The sequence below is a fragment of the Delphinapterus leucas genome, chromosome 1 (genome assembly GCF_059928025.1).
Source record: "Delphinapterus leucas isolate spDelLeu-1000000601 "Yukka" chromosome 1, BTC_Dleu_Yukka2, whole genome shotgun sequence".
NCBI lineage: Eukaryota > Metazoa > Chordata > Mammalia > Artiodactyla > Monodontidae > Delphinapterus > Delphinapterus leucas.
In genome coordinates, this window is record NC_143129.1 from 155,639,106 (window position 1) to 155,656,982 (window position 17,877).

Sequence of the window (17,877 nt, forward strand, 5' to 3'; positions counted from 1 at the left end):
ATGGAGCAGCCTGTGCAAAAAGGAAAGGAAAACCGCCTTTTGGGAGGGGGCGAAGGCCACCAGCCGGCAGGAAGTAATAGACGGGGACAGGCTCGCCAACTTGCCCCTAATTTCTGATGGGCCATACCCAATAGGCAGGTCAAAGATGGGATGGGTGGAGATGGAGATTATACGGAAATGTTCATGAAGAGATGAGCGAAATCAGGAGAAAACTTAGGGAGATGCAGTTGAGGAATTGTCTACATATCCTTATGGGGGAGCTCTCTAATCACCATGACCATCATTTTGCCTTATGCATTGACTCCTGCCATTTTCCATGAGATTAATACTGTGATTCCCACTGTTGTTCTCTTTTTTCTTGCATTTTCCTGATACGCCTTTTCTGATCCATTTGCTGTGAACCTTACGTAATTTCCATGTCAGGTGGGTTCTGTGTTACCAGCTTCTAATTGGAGATTGCCTTGGCACCCAATCTAAGTTTCTGTCAACAGCAGAGTTTCACCCATTTACATGGAAAATGTGAAGTTAATAAAGCAATTAAAAAGCAAAAAAAAAACACCCCAAAACAAGAATAAGTATAAATTTAACCTAAACTTTATAAAACCTGGGAAGTAGATATTCTCTCTCCTCCCTCCTTTCTTTCTAAGCAGAGGGTACAAGATCTATTGGTGTTTTGAACTTTCAAAAGCACTTGTGTCAACAGGCTTCACTCAGAGTTTCTCAGAAAGTACCATTGATACTCGTGGCCTAGGGTTTAAAATCTAATTTTAAACGAGGAAACTCAAAGTACTGGGGGCCTATAATTTATTTCCTTAAACCCTACTGCAGACTGTGGTGTAATTATGGTATGTCTTAGTTCCCCCACCTCCACCCCAGCCTGTTGACCCCCCACCTTGACGTCTGGTTCCCAGTGGTAAACCCTCAAAGAAGCTGAGGGTAGAGGTTAGAAGTGTGGGCTCTGGGGTCATATTGCCCAGCAAGAATACCCATCACTTTTTGTTTGTTTGTTTTAAAATGAATTTATTAAAGAATAGTCTTAGGAAGGCAACAGTGTTTGATGTGTCATTAAGAAGAAAGTTCTGTTTCTTCATGATGTATAATAAATGTAATGTAAGAGGGTACAGAGTTATAAGCTTCTTTCTACTGGAATTCTCTGATAGTACGGCACGGTGTAGTCATTTCTGCAATGCTAGAATAAATTTTTTAAAAAGTCTCCTATGCTTCTCTTCGAAAAGAGATGAACAATAACAGGATGGCATTAAAAAGCGAATTTTTTTCTATTCATTCCGTAGTACTGGAGCCAGTATTTTTACCATCGCAGGCTACACTTTTTTAAATTATTTATTTATTTATTTGGCTGCGCCGGGTCTTAGTTGCAGCACATGGGATCTTCATTGCCGCGTGCAGGATCTTTGTTGTGGCATGCAGGATCCTTAGTTGCAGCCTGCGGGATCTATTTTGGTTGCCGCGTGCGGAAACTTTAGTTGCGGCATGCGCAACTCTTAGTTGCGGCATGTGGAACTCTTAGTTGCGGCATGTGGGATCTAGTTCCCTGACCAGGGATGGAACCCGGACCCCCTGCATTGGGAGCACAGAGTCTTAGCCACTTGTCCACCAGAGAGGTCCCACTCACAGGCTACAATTTTCACTTTATCAAGTTCTGTCACCTCTCTGAATTCAACGTCATTCAATACAAAAGTCCATACATTATCGCAGAATCTGTATGTATTCAGAGAGCCCTTCAATCCTGCAGATAATGTTTCAGACGTTTGAAATCTCAGTAACTCCTTAGGGAAGGTAGCCAAACATACATAGCCCTGGAATTGACTCTGTTCCTGACCTTCTGTACCAACACTGAATATATAGCCTTATCAAACTGAAGTAAAACTTGAAGGGCAAGTTGGCGGGTAATCTGTTGAGATTGTATGAGCTCATCGAGGCTCTCCTGAAGACTGTTTCCCAAAATGGTATTTCTGTGCAACTGATGTGCCATGGCTTAGGAGGGAGAAATTTTTTTTGTTATTCAGGCTTACACTGACGTCCTGTGGAAGAGGCGCTTCCTGCCTCGGAGAGAGCCAAGAGAAGCTGCTCAGCCAGGAGCCCAGCAGGACCACCCTCCCCCCACCTCTCCCATCACCTTCTATTGTCTTTTTACAGAGGTGGGAGTGGAGGCTGACAGAGGACACAGTTAATAACATCTACCCCACAGAACCGTGAGGAGTAGGCAAGACCAAGTTGGTATACTCTTAATGTGGTGCGTGATTGTAGAAATGGTAAAAATTAGGAGCTATTTTTATCTTCTGATAACGTTATTTCTCCATCCCTGTCATTTTCTTTGCGCTCTGCTTACTATTGGCCAAGATTATAGCTAGCTAATCTTCCTAACTAAATGCCTATTGAGAAAAAGCCAGGGTGAGTGAGGCTTTTCCCTATCTCTGCTTAGAGGTTACATATATTTATGGCCACAGTGATCCCTGGTAGCCAAGTTTCTATCTTTAATACCAGTAATGGCTAGTATTTAGATAGCGAGTGCTATTTGTCAAGCACTGTCCTAAATCTGTGACATGTATGAATACACTGGATCCTTACAAACATCCTAGGAGGTGGACACTATTATTATTATACCCATTGTATAGATGAGGCAGCTGCACTTGGGCCACCAACACAAACCACACTCTGTAAGTGGCCTCTTATTTCCATTCACACCTATGGGTGGACATGGCCTCTTTTGCAATCAAACCAAGAGAGAAAAACAGTCTTATCTCCCGTTACTCTGCCTGATAAAAAGGCAGTTATTATTTCCACTTATTGCTGAACAAATCAAGACACAAAGAAGTCAAGCAGTTCTTTTCTTGTCACATCATCATCCCCAGGGGCAATGCTATACGCTGTCTGCCAAGCACAGCTGCTTAAGCACATGAAGTGCAATGGGTAAAGACATGATTTTGAAATAGAAAGCACAGCATTTTAATCTAAATAATGCTGCATATTGACTCTGACCTCTCTTAGACTCAGTTTCTTTATCTATGAAATGATGATAATAAGTGAATCTACATCACAGGTTTGTGAGTATTGAATGAGGAAAGATTTACAGTACCTGGCTCATAGCAAGTGCTCATTCAATGGTTACTATAATCATTTTGTTTGTTTATTTGTTTTTAATTCTTTTTTTTTTTTTGCGGTACGCGGGCCTCTCACTGTTGTGGCCTCTCCCATTGCGGAGCACAGGCTCCGGACGCACAGGCTCAGCGGCCATGGCCCACGGGCCCAGCCGCTCCGCGGCATGTGGGATCCTCCCAGACCAGGGCATGAACCCGTGTCCCCTGCATCAGCAGGCAGACTCTCAACCACTGCGCCACCAGGGAAGCCCTTTAATTCTTTTTTTAATTGAAGTATAGTTGATTTACAATGTTGTGTTTTATTATTATTGTATTATTATACAGCCAACCTATGCTGGCTCTCTTAAAAACCAGTTAGAACAAAAGCAACTTGGTCAAAATCTGTACATTTGTTTGTCCTTTTATTTTGGGGCAATAGGTGCTGGAGCTTGGGCAAGCTTTAGTCTTTCATTTTATACTTTCAAAAATCATGTCTAACTCTTTGAGACATATTTTCAGAGGCAGACCCTATTAGGGGTATTTTATATCAGGACATTTCTGGAAAAAGGTATATTGTTCTCTGAGTAAACTGAAATAACTCCTCAACCAAGTTGACTTCCTCCACACTCTTCTCATTTCATCCTTCACACTCAGGTCTAGGATTATGGCTCCTCCCTGCTGGATGGCCTTGATGACTGCACACTGCAGAAAGAATACCTAGCCTGCCATTTAAAACTCTGTACTCTCTGGCCTGCTTTTTCTTACACCCTTACCTCTGCTAATACCCCTAGTAATCTGTAACCTTTTTTGATATAAAGTCTATTTTGTCTTTTTGCTCTCTTTTGCTTACTATTTCCATGGAATATCTTTTTCCATCCTTTCACTTTCAATCTACTGTATTTGTGTCTTTGGATCTAAAGTGAGTCTTTTCAGAGGAATGGATAAAGAAGATGTGGTACATATGTATAACGGAATATTACTCAGTCATTAAAAAGAATGAAATAATGCTATTTGCAACAACATGGATGGACCTAGAGATTGTCATACTGAGTGAAGTAAGTCAAACAGAGAAAGAGAAATATTGTATGACATCCCTTATATGCAGAATCTAAAAAGAAATGATACAAATGAACTTACTTACAAAACAGAAACAGACTCACAGACATAGAAAACAAACTTATGGTTACCAAAGGGGAAAGTGGGGGGAGGGATAGTTAGGGAGTCTGGGATGAACATGTACACACTGCTATATTTAAAATGAATAACCAACAAGGACCTTACTGTATAGTACAGGGAACTCTGCTCAATGTTATGTGGCAGGCTGGATGGGAGGGGAGTTTGGGGGAGAATGGATACATGTATATGTATACTCCAATATAAAATAAAAAGTTTAAAAAAAATAAAAAATAAATAAAATAAAGTGAGTCTTTTGTAGGCAGCATATAGTTGGATTATGTGTTTTCTATCCATTCTGCCAGTCTCTGTCTTTTGATTAGAGAACTTAATCCATTTACATTTAAAGTAATTCCTGATAAGGAAGGACTTACTTCTGTCATTTTGCTACTTGTTTTCTATATGCTCCATAGCTTTTTGTTCCTCATTTTCTGTGTTACTGTCTTCTTTTGTGTTTAGTTGATTCATTTGTAGCAAAACATTTGCTACATTTTGCTACTTGTTTTCTATATGCTCCATAGCTTTTTGTTCCTCATTTTCTGTGTTACTGTCTTCTTTTGTGTTTAGTTGATTCATTTGTAGCAAAACATTTGCATTCCTTTCTCATTTTCTTTTGTTTATGTTCTGTAGTTCTTTTCTTTGTGATTATCATGGGAACTACATTGAACATCCTTAACTTATAACATTCTAATTTTAATTTATAACAACTTAACTTAAATAAGATGCAAAAACTCTGCTCCTTTCCATCTCCATCCCCACCCCTTTTGGTTGTTGATGCCACAGAATTACATCTTTATACACTGTGTGCCCCAAAACATAAACTAATAATTCTTTTAAATTCATTAGTCTCTTAAATTATGTCAAAAATGAAATTTGGAGTTTCAAACCAGTTACAAGACTACTAGCTTTTAGACTAATTAGATTTTTTTCTTTAAATGTATTAGTCTCTTAAATCATGTTGAAAGCAAAATATGCAGTTACAAACCATTGTTACAATAATACTAGCTTTTGTAATTGCCCATGTATTTACTTCCGTTGAGATTTCTATTTCTCTATATGGCTCCAAGTTACTGTTTAATGTCCTTGTATTTCACATTGCAGGACTCTCTTGAGCATTTCTTGCAGATCAAGTATAGAGATTGATTTCTTCAGCTTTTGTTTATTGGGGAATGTCTTAATTTCTCCCTCACTTTTGAAGGCCAGTTTTGCCAGATATAGGATTCTGGTTCACAGTTTTTTCCCTTGAACACTTTGAATATGTTGGCCCACTGCCTTCTGGCCTCCAAAGTTTCTCATGAGAACTCTGCCAAAAATCTTATTGAGGCTCACTTTTGTGTGATGATTTGCTTCTTTCCCGCTGCTTTTATATCTCAGTATGAGTCTCTGAGTTCATCTTACCTGGAGTTCATTGAGCTTGTTAGATGTTTATATTCATATTTTTCATCAAATTTGGGAAGTTTTCAAACATTGTTTTCTTCAAATTTTCTCTCTGTCCCTTTCTCTCTCTCGTCATGCTGGGTCTCCTGCAATGCATATAATCAGTCTGCTTGATGTTGTCCCACAGTTCCCTTAAGCTCTGTTCACTTTTCTTTTTTTTTTTTTTTTTTTGCGGTACGCGGGCCTCTCACTGCTGTGGCCTCTCCCATTGTGGAGCACAGGCTCCGGACATGCAGGCTCAGCAGCCATGGCTCACAGGCCCAGCCGCTCCGTGGCATGTGGGATCTTCCCGGACCGGGGCACGAACCTGTGTACCCTGCATCGGCAGGCGGACTCTCAACCACTGCGCCACCAGGGAAGCCCTCTGTTCACTTTTCTTTAATCTTTTTTCTTTCTGTTCCTCAGACTTAACAATTTCTATTGTCCTATCTTCAAGTTCACTGATTCTTTCTTCTGCCTGCTCAAATGTGACTTTGAATCTCTCTAGTGAATTTTTCATTTCAGTTATTATAACTTCTGGCTCCAGAATTTCTTTTTGGCTTCTTATTAGGTTTTCTATCTCTTTCTTGATATTTCCATTTTGCTCATAGATTACTTTCTTGACTTTCTCTACATCTCCCTTTAGTTCTTTAAGCATCTTTAAGACAAGTGTTTTAAGTCTTTTCTAGTAGATTTGCCATCAGGCTTTTTTCAGAGACAGTTTTTGTTGGTTTTTAAAATTTTTTTATTTTTTGAATGGGCCATGATTTCTTGTTTCTTTGTATGCCTTGTGATTTTTTATTGTTGTTGAAAACTGGACATTTGAATCTAATAATGTTGTAACTTTGGAAATCATATTCTCTCCCATCCCCAGGACTTGATGGATTTGTTTGTTTTTTTGTTTTATTGTTGTAGGCTGTCTCTGTGCCACAGATCAGCCTGAGATGTAAACTTAAGGTCTCCTCAGGTCTTTTCTGGACCTGCATCTTTCCCTGGGTATGTACAGTCACATTCTAATTTTCCCCATATATGCAGTTGTTTTTGAATCTCCTAGTCTTTAATATCTGGGCTCCAAAAGGAGAAAAAGAAAAATGAAGGGCAAGAAAAGGGTGCTGGTCCTTTAAATCACCTGGAAGTCATTTGAACCAGAGGGGGAGTGGCTTGTGACAGTGGGGGAAGATACAACAACAATAGCTGCCCTTCTCTTGGCACCTCTGTGATCAGAAGCAGCAATCAAATGCCATTTACAGCAACATGGATAGACCTAGAGGCTGTCATACTGAGTGAAGTAAGTCAGACAGAGAAAGACAAGTATCTTATGATATTGCTTATATGTGGAATCTAAAAAAATGGTACAAATAAACTTATTTACAAAACGGAAATAGAGTCACAGACATAGAAAATAAGTGTATGGCTACCAGGGGGAAAAGGGGAGAAGGGATAAACTGGGAGATTGGGATTGACATATACACAGTATTTTTTAAAGATTTTTAAAATATTTATTTATTTATTTATTATTTATTTCTGGCTGCATTGGGTCTTCGTTGCTGTGCACAGACTTTCTCTAGTTGCGGCAAGTGGAGGCTACTCTTCGTCGTGGTGCGCAGCCTTCTCATTTGTAGTGGTTCTCTTATTGCAGAGCACAGGCTCTAGGTGCGTGTGCTTCACTAGTTGTGGCACGTGGGCTCAGTAGTTGTGGCTCACAGGCTCTAGAGCACAGGCTTAGTAGTTGCTCTGTGGCATGTGGGATCTTCCTGGACCAGGGCTCGAACCTGTGTCCCCTGCATCGGCAGGTGGATTCTTAACCACTGCGCCAGCAGGGAAGCCCCTATACACATTATTATATATAAAATAGATAACTAATAAGGACCTACTGTATAGCACAGGGAACTCTACTCAATGCTCTGTAATGACCTATATGGGAAAAGAATCTAAAAAAGAGTGGATATATGTATACGTATAACTGATTCACTTTGCTGTTCACCTGAAACTAATATAACATAAATCAACTATACTCCAATAAAAATTATTTTAAAAAAAGAAAGCAGCAGCAGCAATCAGAGCACAGATCCCCAATATTTGGAGGACAGTGTCCTTTTTATTGAACATGGCTCCCACTAGCTCTGTGTAGGTTACTCCCAGAAATGTGTGTGTTGCCTGCTATGAGGCTGGAGCGGAGGATGAGTACCTGCTACTGTGCTAAGAGCTGAAATTGACCAGAATTAACTGCTATTTATCATCCAGGCCTTCCCCTGTAAGTTGCAGGCTTTCAGTAGACTCCAGCCAGATCTCCAAAACAGTTACATCAGACAGATTCTGCCAGTTCAATTGTTGTCTTGGTGGGGAAACAGATTCCAGGTGCTTCCTACTCTGCTATCTTCCCAGAATCCTCCCTCTGTAATTCTTTTTATATTGAATACATCGTCGGATTCCATTTACTAATATTTTGTTGAGAATTTTTGTATCTATGTTCATGAGAGATATTTTTCTGTAGTTTTCTGTATTTGTAAGGTCTTTGTCTAGTTTTGGTATTAGCATAATGCTGATATCATAGAATGAGTTAGGAAGTAGTCCTTCTTGATTCTGTCTTCTGGAGGAATTGTAGAAAATAGATATAATTTCTTCCTTAAATATTTGGTAGAATTCACCAATGAAGCCACCAGGGCCTGGTGCTTTCTGTTTGGGGAAGTTATTAAATATTGATCAATTTCTTTAATAAATATAAGCCTACTCAGATTTCCTGTTTCTTCTTATGTTTTTTGGGGTTTTTTTTTTCGGTACGCGGGCCTCTCACTGTTGTGGCCTCTCCCGTTGCGGAGCACAGGCTCCGGATGTGCAGGCTCAGCGGCCATGGCTCACGGGCCCAGCCGCTCCGCGGCATGTGGGATCTTCCCGGACCGGGGCACGAACCCGCGTCCCCTGCATCAGCAGGCAGACTCTCAACCACTGCGCCACCAGGGAAGCCCCTTATGTGAGTTTTGATAGTTTATATCTTTCAGGGAATTGGCCCATTTCATCTAGATTATTAAATTTGTGGGCAAAGAGTTGCTCATATTCCTTTATTATCCTTTTAATGTCCATGGGATCAGATGCCCCCTTTTTCACTTCGGATATTAGAAATTTGTGTCCTCTTTTTTCTCAGTTAGCCTAGCTAGAGGCTTATCAACTTTATTCATCTTTTCAAAGAACCAGCTTTCAGTTTTGATCATTTTCTCTATTGATATCCTGTTTTCAACTTCATTGATTTCTGCTCTAATTTTTATTATTTCTTTTCTTCTGCTTACTTTTGATTTAGTTTTCTCTTCTTTTTCTAAACTTCCAAAGGTAGAGCTTAGATTATTGAGTTTAGAGTTTCCCTCTTTTCTAATATATGTTATTCAGTGCCATCAAAGTACTTCTTTTGCTACATCCCACAAATTTTGATAAGTTGTGTTTCTCATTTAGTTCAAAACATTTTAAAATTTCTCTTGATATTTCTTCTTTGGACTGTGTGTTGTTTAGAAGCTTTGTGTTATTTAAAGTTTATTTAATACTTTAAATTCCATGTATTTTGGGATTATCTAGCCATTTTTCTGTTGTTGATTTCTAGTTTAATTCCACTGTGGTCTGAGAGCACTCAATCTATGATTTCTATTCTACTCCTGAGTGCTCCAAGCCGTGCCAGCTTGGGAGAAGGGCTATTGTGAGTGAAATGAAATGGTTCCTCTTATCTGTTTCAGTGTAGCTGTTCTTGGCTTTTAGTTTGCCTGGGTACTATGAGTTTCTTCACTGGTTTCTGGAATTCTCATAAAGGCTTTTTGGACTGTATATTATTGTTACGTCAATGTCTCTGTTGGGGAAGGGAGTCTGAGCTTCTTATTCTACCATCTTGCTGTCATCACTCCTCTTAGTCAGATTAATTTTTGTAAAGAGTACACCTGGAAGCTGAGGATCTTTACATTGATTCCCTTTAAGCTAAATATGCTCACATACCTCTTGGAAAGTTTTTGTGAACCCCCAGGGGTATGCATACCCAGTTTGAAGACAACTTTTCTGGAGGGTCCAGATTAGTGTTCCTCTGGCTTCCCTTGGGGTTGTGTTTTCTAACTCTGCCCCTGTTGTGCTGACAGGGTGCCAGCTCCCTGTTCAGGTTCTCTTCCATCCCCTACCTGGGGCATCTGCGTCAAGGGAACTGTCTGGCAGGCCTTGGGTGATGAGTGATGGGAAGCCGTCCTGGGCCCATATGTAACAGCAGCAGGGTTACCGTTTGACCAGGAGGGCAGGCTATTCCCTGTTTACCCTTAAGAAGTTCTCCATGTTTACCTCAGACCCACATACACTGAGAAACGAGTATCATGGTGGGCTGCCTTCTATCACTAGCCTCTCCCTCCAGGAAGGTAGGAGGGAAAAGGAATGAGCTGTTCTCTCATAGAGCCTGAATGGCTCCTTCTCCAGCTCTCCTCCTGTTTTCCCCCACTTCCTATGCAAGCCTTGGCTTCTGAATGACCACAGTCAGGTTTTCAGAATGGGTGCAGTTTGAAAAAGATGTCCTTCCTCTGAACAGCCAAAGTAAAAAGTGTGATCAACTCTATTTCACAAAGTCTCAAGCTCAGGCACCCTGCACACCCCCCCCCTGGAACTAAGCAGTACCCTTTCCATGTCTGTAGACATGCTGTCTCTGGGACAATGCTCCATTCCTTTGGGTGTCTGGAAGCATGGTCTCTGCTTTGTCCCAATTTGCCCCATATGTCTGTGGTTTTGTGGGTATCTGGGGCTAATTGTGACTAGGTTCTTCACACTCTGAAGTGGTGGTTTTAACCCTGAGCCAGGGCCTGGGCCTACTCTGGGAGCCTTTTGACCTGCCTACTCCCCAGGCCCCAGGCCTTGGGTATAAGTAACTTGATGGGGGTGCTCCATAAATGGAAACTAAAAACCTTAAACCCAATCAACATTACACTTGATAACCCCAACCCTCCCCAGGACTCAACCCATTACCAAGGGCTATATGGTGGCCCATTCTAACATGGATCTGGGCCGAAACCATATCACAGTAACCAACACCTTCCATCTGTCTCTTCCTCTAGGCTGGTTGCTCCTTGAAGGCCACTGGAACACTGTCCCCAACAGGAATCAGCCTAACACAAAGAAGTTATCAATAAGTGTCTGGTGAATTTGACTTACCTTCCTTATACTACATAGCTACCACCCACAATACCATAAAAACACTTTCCCATCTTCCTTATTTCTCTTCTGAGGTAACAAACCCAGGCTCCTGTAATCTGGGTTTCATTCATTTAGATAAATGCCTGAACAGCTTTTATTTTGGTCATGGATGAAAGGAAAGACAGATATCCCTGCTCTCAAAATGCAATAATGGGCAGAATAAAGGATACGCAGTTAAGTTATAGTGTTGTATCGTGATTCCTGGCCAAAAGGAAGAGACTATGTCAGCAGTACATGTGAATGATATAGTGAGGTACTTAAGTAAGAGAGAAGTTTGCCCACTGTAATGGACATCTGTTTTTGCTGCCTGTCATCCAATCACCCTTCTCTAGGACTGCTCCCTCCCTACTCTCAGCCCACGTGTTAGTGGTGGATTTGACTCCACCTCCAACTCTAGGGGTCAACCTGAGACCCCAGGCATGGCCATTTAAAACATCACATTTTCTTGGTCACAGTAATGAGCTAATCAGAGTCAGTGAGGTGCAATGATTCCTTTGTGGGAGCACTGGGAGAGAGGCAGCCACATTTTCCAGCTGTCCTTGAGCCCAGAGGGATAGCACCAGTCATCCTGCACCACAAGAAAGCCTGTGTCTGAATGGAGTCAACACAGACAAATGGACAGAGAGAAGCAGGGTTTGAGTCTGTAGCAACCCTGCCTGAAGCCAGAATTTTCTGTCACATGAGCCAGTAAAGTCTCTTTCCTTGAGCTGAAATTGACCGCTTAGCTGTGAAGTCAACCTATAATGCATATGAGCAGACATTGCTTAAGTCACTTCAAAATAGTTTACTTAATTATTCCAAAGTCATTTGACTTTTCAGGAGGTTGATCCATCAGGGAAACCACATGCACACTGGTTAAGAGCACAGGCTTTAAAGCCACACACGCATGGAGTTGATTCCTGTTTTCTTAACCTTCCTGAGCTTCCATTTCTTCATCAGTTAAATGCAGATAATAATAGCGTTGATGTGATTTTTTTTCATGTCTGAGGGCAGATTTTGTGAGCACAAAACACTACAGCATTTTAAGTTCTAAATTAATATTAAATTTTTTCATCTACAAACTCAAAACCTTGGCTTTATTTAAAACTTCAACTTACAAATATATTATTCTATTTATAAATTGATTATATTTATATAAAAATAATGATTAGGCTTAAGGGGATCTTTTATTATTGTTCGGGTAACTCAGGCAGAACAATTAAACTCTGTTAAACAATTCCAATTTTTGGGGCTTCCCTGGTGGCACAGTGGTTGAGAGTCCGCCTGCCGATGTAGGGGTCGTGGGTTCGTGCCCCTGTCTGGGAGGATCCCGCATGCCGCGGAGCGGCTGGGCCAGTGAGCCATGGCCGCTGGGCCTGCGCATCAGGAGCCTGTGCTCCGAGGTGGGAGAGGCCACAACAGTGAGAGGCCCGGGTATCACACACACACACAAAAAAACCCATTTTAAAATTTATAAAATGTAATTTCATTAAACATTGTAAACTGAATATAAATTTCAAGTATTCTCTTTTCATTTTACACCCATCATATGCCTGCTCAATCAACTTTCATCTCTAGCGAGCAAATTCTTCCCAAGTACTTAACAAAAATTTGTTACATATATATAAATAACATATGGATCAGGATTTCTCTGGTGGCGCAGTGGTTAAGAATCCTCCTGCCAGGGCTTCCCTGGTGGCGCAGTGGTTGGGAGTCTGCCTGCCGATGCAGGGGACACGGGTTCGTGCCCCGGTCTGGGAGAATCCCACATGCCGCTGAGCGGCTGGGCCCGTGGGCCATGGCCGCTAGGCCTGCGCGTCCGGAGCCTGTGCTCCACAGCGGGAAAGGCCACAACAGTGAGAGGCCCACATACCGCAAAAAAAAAAAAAGAATCCTCTTGCCAGTGCAGGAAACACAGGTTCAAGCCCTGGTCCGGGAAGGCCCCACATGCTACAGAGCAACTAAGCCCATGTGCCACAACTACTGAGCCTGCGCTCTAGAGCCCGCAAGCCACAACTACTGAGCCCGTGTGCTGCAACTACTGAAGCCCGTGCGCCTAGAGCCCGTGTTCCACAACAAGAGAAGCCACGGCAATGAGAAGCCCGCACATCGCAACGAAGAGTAACCCCCACTTGCTGCAACTAGAGAAAGCCTGCATGCAGGAACGAAGACCCAAAGCAGCCACAAGTAAATAAATAAATAAATAAATTTAAAAATAAATAAATAACATATAGATCTAGTAGATCTAGTATTCTAATATTATTTACATGGGAATTCCCTGGTGGTCCAGTGGTTAGGACTCTGTGCTCTCATCACCAAGGGCCTGGGTTCAATCCCTGGTCGGGGAGCTAAGATCCCACAAGCTGCACGTCATGGCCAAAAAAAAATTTTTTTTTAAAATAATATTGTTATTGGGCTTCCCTGGTGGCGCAGTGGTTGAAAGTCTGCCTGCCGATGCAAGGGACGTGGGTTCGTGCCCCGGTCCGGAAAGATCCCACATGCCGTGGAGCGGCTGGGCCCGTGAGCCATGGCCGCTGAGCCTGCGCGTCCGGAGCCTGTGCTCCGCAACAGGAGAGGCTACAACAGTGAGAGGCCCACGTCCCGCAAAAAAAATAAATAAATAAAAAAGAATATTATTATTTACAAACAATTAAATTTCCTTACATTTCATAGGTCTAATCTACCAAACTAGGCTAATCTCTTAGATTCTTCAATATGCCATATTATTTCAAAATTACATTTTAAGTACCAAACACATACACACAATTATTTTAAACACAAAAGTATTTTATGTGATAGGTTTGATTTATTTTTTATTTCTATATTTATTTATTTATTTGGCTGCGCTGGGTCTTACTTGTGGCATGTGTGATCTTTAGTTGCGGCATGCGAAATGTTAGTTGCAGCATGTGGGATCTACTTCCCTGACCAGGGATTAAACCTGGGCCCCCTGCATTGGGAGAATGGAGTCTTAGCCATTGGACCACCAGGGAAGTCCCCATTTCTATATTTAATTCTAAGCATTTTCAGACTTGAAAAGCCACTTACGCACTGAAAAAGAAGTTCTACTGTCTCCAGGGATTTCAGATTACTGGGTCAACAATTCACAATCATGATAGAGTTACCATCTAGGGAGGCCACATTGAGGTAACCAGCTTAACAGGTCCTGGCTGTGATATAGTTACCTTCTTAGGAAGGCTGAGATTGACACCTTAAACAAGTCGAGGCTATTGGGTTGACAATTTATTAGCACAATAAGTCATTATCAGTCAGAGATTTGACACCTGAGCTTTGCAGGGTTCAGGATGACTCTGTCTGAGCCACATGTGGATACACTGAGACCTTTTTACAGTCTCCACCACAATGTGGGACTTCTAGTCCCTATCCTTCTCCTGGGTTCAAATTACACCCTTCTGTAATTCATCTGCTCAGAGTGTGCAACCTCACCCAGCTTGCAAGAAAGGAAACTTAACACCACAATTTGAATGGATTCTTGAGTTCTCTTAAGACATTTTAATGCAATTGTTCTTTAAAAACTACTGAGGCGGGGCTTCCCTGGGGGCACAGTGGTTGAGAGTCCGCCTGCCGATGCAGGGGACACAGGTTCGTGCCCGGTCCGGGAGGATCCCACATGCCACAGAGCGGCTGGGCCCTAACGAGGCCTTTCCACCCTTCTTCCAAGATTCAGATGTAATTGGTCTGGGTGCAGGCTGGGCATCAGGATTTTTCAAAGCTCTCCAAGTGATTCCAGTATGCAGCCAATATTGAGAACCACTGTTACGCCTTCTCCTCTAGCTCTAAAGACATACTAATTTTATTGCATTGGCTCTTGACTACCTCTCATACCTCTCTTTGTCGCAAGTTGCGTTGATGACAGTAAAGTTATAATACAGAAGAGTGATTAAAACTTAAGGGCCTAGAATTAGCTGCTCTGGTTGATCTTGAGCGAATTTCTTACCTTCTCTGTGCCTTGGTGTCACTATCTGTAAGATGGGGTAATAGTTATACGTATCTCCTAGGGTTGTTTTAAAGTAGGATTAAGTGGCGTTTATACATGTAATGCTTACTGAACAGGTCCTGCAATACATTAAGTACTCAATACACATTAGCTATTCTTATTATGATTATTTTTATGCAAATGATCATATAATCTGCAAATAAATCTCTTCCTTTCCAATCCTTAGAGTTACTCTTTCATTTTCTGGTCTTATTGTTTTGGTCAGGACCTCCAATATCACACTGAACATTAGTGGTGATAGAAGTACCCTGCATCCTAATGGTCTACTTCATTACCACTATTAAAGGAAATGCTTCTAAGGTTCATAAGCATACTTGTACTTTAATGTATGAGGTTTGATGGAGGTTTTGCTACAGATGCTCCTTTTCATATTAAGGAAATTCTTTTCTCACTTTTTAAGAGGCACTGAATTTTATTGTGTGCTTTCCTTGCACTGAGGGCAACAATCATATAGTTTTCCTCCTTTAAGCTATTAAGGTGAATTTCACTTGTTGAAAAGACAGCATTGATCAATGGGGGGGGAATTGAGAAGGGGAGTTTATTATATAGCAGGTGGGAAAAGCATCAAGGTTAACTACCAAGAAATAAATAAGTAATTCACTAATAAGTAAATTCAGGAGAAGCTATTCAGATGAGTCAGACCTTATGAAGAGAGAGGAGAAAAACAAAAAGTATGGAATGTTTCCATTTTTGTGACCACAAAAGTGAGGGTTTCAAGAACACAGTGGGTGATTAACCAAGTAAGATTAAAGTTTCTGTAATTTTGCACTGCATATCCTTTCTCCCTTGCTGCCCTTGCCTTTTGCCAGCTGTAGTAGTGCATTTTTTTTTAGTTTTTTCTTTTTGCTTTTTCCCCCAACATTTTATTTTGAAAAATAATCCCCAGAAAAGGTGAACTTACGGTATAATGAATTAATAGCTTATCCATTACCTAGATTCGCCAGTTGTTAACGTTTGGCCACATTTTATTTATCTGGATATCCATCGATGTACTTTTTTCTCTTTTTGCTGAACTATTTGAAAGTTCCAGACATGAAGATGCTTTATGCCTGAACACTTCAGCATGTAGTTCGTTAACAAGAACATTCTCCTGAATATCTGCAATACCATTATTACATCCAAGGAATTTAACATTAATGTATTTAATATACAATAACATAGCAAAATTTCATCAATTATCGCCAATTTCCTTTATAACTTTTTTCTTATTTGATCTACGATCCAGTTAAGGATCAAGCCTTTTAAGTTAAGGATCCAGTTAAGGATCCAGTTAAGGATCCAGTTACGGATCCAGTTAAGGATCCAGTTAAGGATCCAGTTAAGGATCAAGCCTTGGTTGTCAAGCCTTTTTAGTATCCTTTTATCTTTATCTTTAATCTAGAACAGTACACATACACATGCATGTATGCAATGCACACACACATAGGTGGTCTTTCATGACTCTACTGTTTTTGAAGAGTCCAGGGAAGTTGTCTTTTAGAATGTCCCACAATCTGGATTTGGTCACCTTCCCCTCAACAATTAGATTCAGGTGAATCATTTTTGGCAAAAATACTATATGTGTGATGATGTGTACCTCCCATCACATCACATCAAGAGGCACATAATGTCAGTTTGCCTTGTTATGGGTGATGGTAAATTTGATAATTTGTTTCAGGTGGTATCCATCAGAATTCTACTTTAAAGTTACCTTTTCCTCTTTATAGTTAATCAGTTAACCTATGGAATGATACTTTGAAACCATGTAAATTTCCTGTTCTGCAACAATCTTTCACCCAATAGTTTTAGTATATACATTGATGATCCTTACCTGAATCTATTCATTACATGATGGTTGTAAAATTGTGATCTTCTAAGGCAATAATACCACCTGCAAATGAAATAAGTGGAAGTTAGAGATGTTAACTCTACCTTGGGGGAAGATCTGGGGAGGCAGCTACAAGGGATTTATGCAGAAGACAAAGACATGATGTCCTGAAAGAAAAACATTATCCTGAGCCTTTACACCCAGGAGAGCTTCTGGGTTCTGGATCCATAAGACAGGTGTTTTTCCTGTCAACTTCAACCTAGTTAAAGTTAATAAATCATGCAGTTGCACATCTGTTTTATCCGTATGTTGAAATCATTAGCCTTGCTGTATGAATGAACCCCAGACATTCATTCCCTGGTCCTCCATATAATTTGTCCTGGATCACAGTAACTGTAGTGGCTTACTGCTTGGATTGTTCTCCTTGCCTGTGCTATTTACTGCCTACAAATAAGTAGTGGGACTAGGTTAGGAAGCCAAAAGCACTGACAGTTTTTAATTTTCAAGAATCCTTACATTCCTAGAATAAGTTGTACGCTGGTTGTATGTAATACATTATTTTTAAATTTACTACTAGGTTTAAATTTTAATATTTTATTTAGAATTTTCCCTCCATGTTCACAAATGAGGTTGTCCATTCTACAGCCCTTAAGTGGTCTTGGTATCAGTATTATATTAACCTCTTAAAAATGAGTTGGATAATTTCTCCCCTTTGGAATAACATGTATAAGATAAGAATTATCTGTTCCTTTGAAAGTTTAGTAAAGATTCACCCGTAAAACAGTCTGGCTTTAGGGCTTTTAATGAAAAGAATAGGTAAATAAGTTGTGGCATTTCCCCCAGTACAACAGTATTCATACAACAGAGTGGTGAAAATCAAATGCAGCTTCATGCAATAACATAAATCTCAAAATGATGAAGCCATCATTTTTGTTATATTTGTTTGTTTGTATGTTTTGCTATTATAGGCAATGCAGCTATAAACATTCTTCTACATGTCTCTTGCTGCCCATGTGCAAGAGTTTCTCTAGGAAGTATACCTCATAGTAGAATTCCTAGCTTGTAGAGTGTATGCATTGTTCAACTTATTAAGGTAACGACATACTATTTTCCTAGGGAACTTTTCCAGTTTACACCAATATCAGCAACACGTGAAAGTTCCCTTTAGTCCATATTCTAGCTAA

General features: G+C 40.7%; 1 protein-coding gene, 1 non-coding gene and 1 pseudogene across 2 annotated transcripts in view; 2 read left to right on the plus strand and 1 right to left on the minus strand.

Moving 5' to 3' along the window:
• SLC2A1 (solute carrier family 2 member 1) overlaps nucleotides 1–17,877 on the plus strand; it is a 72,388-nt gene that overhangs the window by 33,420 nt on the left and 21,091 nt on the right. The window contains exon 11 of the mRNA XM_022575460.3: nucleotides 2,028–17,877. This exon is cut by the window's right edge and continues 21,091 nt beyond it. The gene's annotated coding sequence lies outside the window, so the exon portion shown is untranslated. The remainder of the gene's footprint in view (nucleotides 1–2,027) is intronic.
• LOC111175691 (uncharacterized) overlaps nucleotides 1–17,877 on the minus strand; it is an 82,206-nt gene that overhangs the window by 30,011 nt on the left and 34,318 nt on the right. Inside the window, exon 2 of the transcript XR_002644787.2 lies at nucleotides 16,697–16,756. This is a non-coding gene — a transcript (uncharacterized LOC111175691). The remainder of the gene's footprint in view (nucleotides 1–16,696; nucleotides 16,757–17,877) is intronic.
• Nucleotides 1–17,877, plus strand: part of LOC149750771 (protein BEX3-like) — a 38,968-nt pseudogene continuing 21,091 nt past the window's right edge.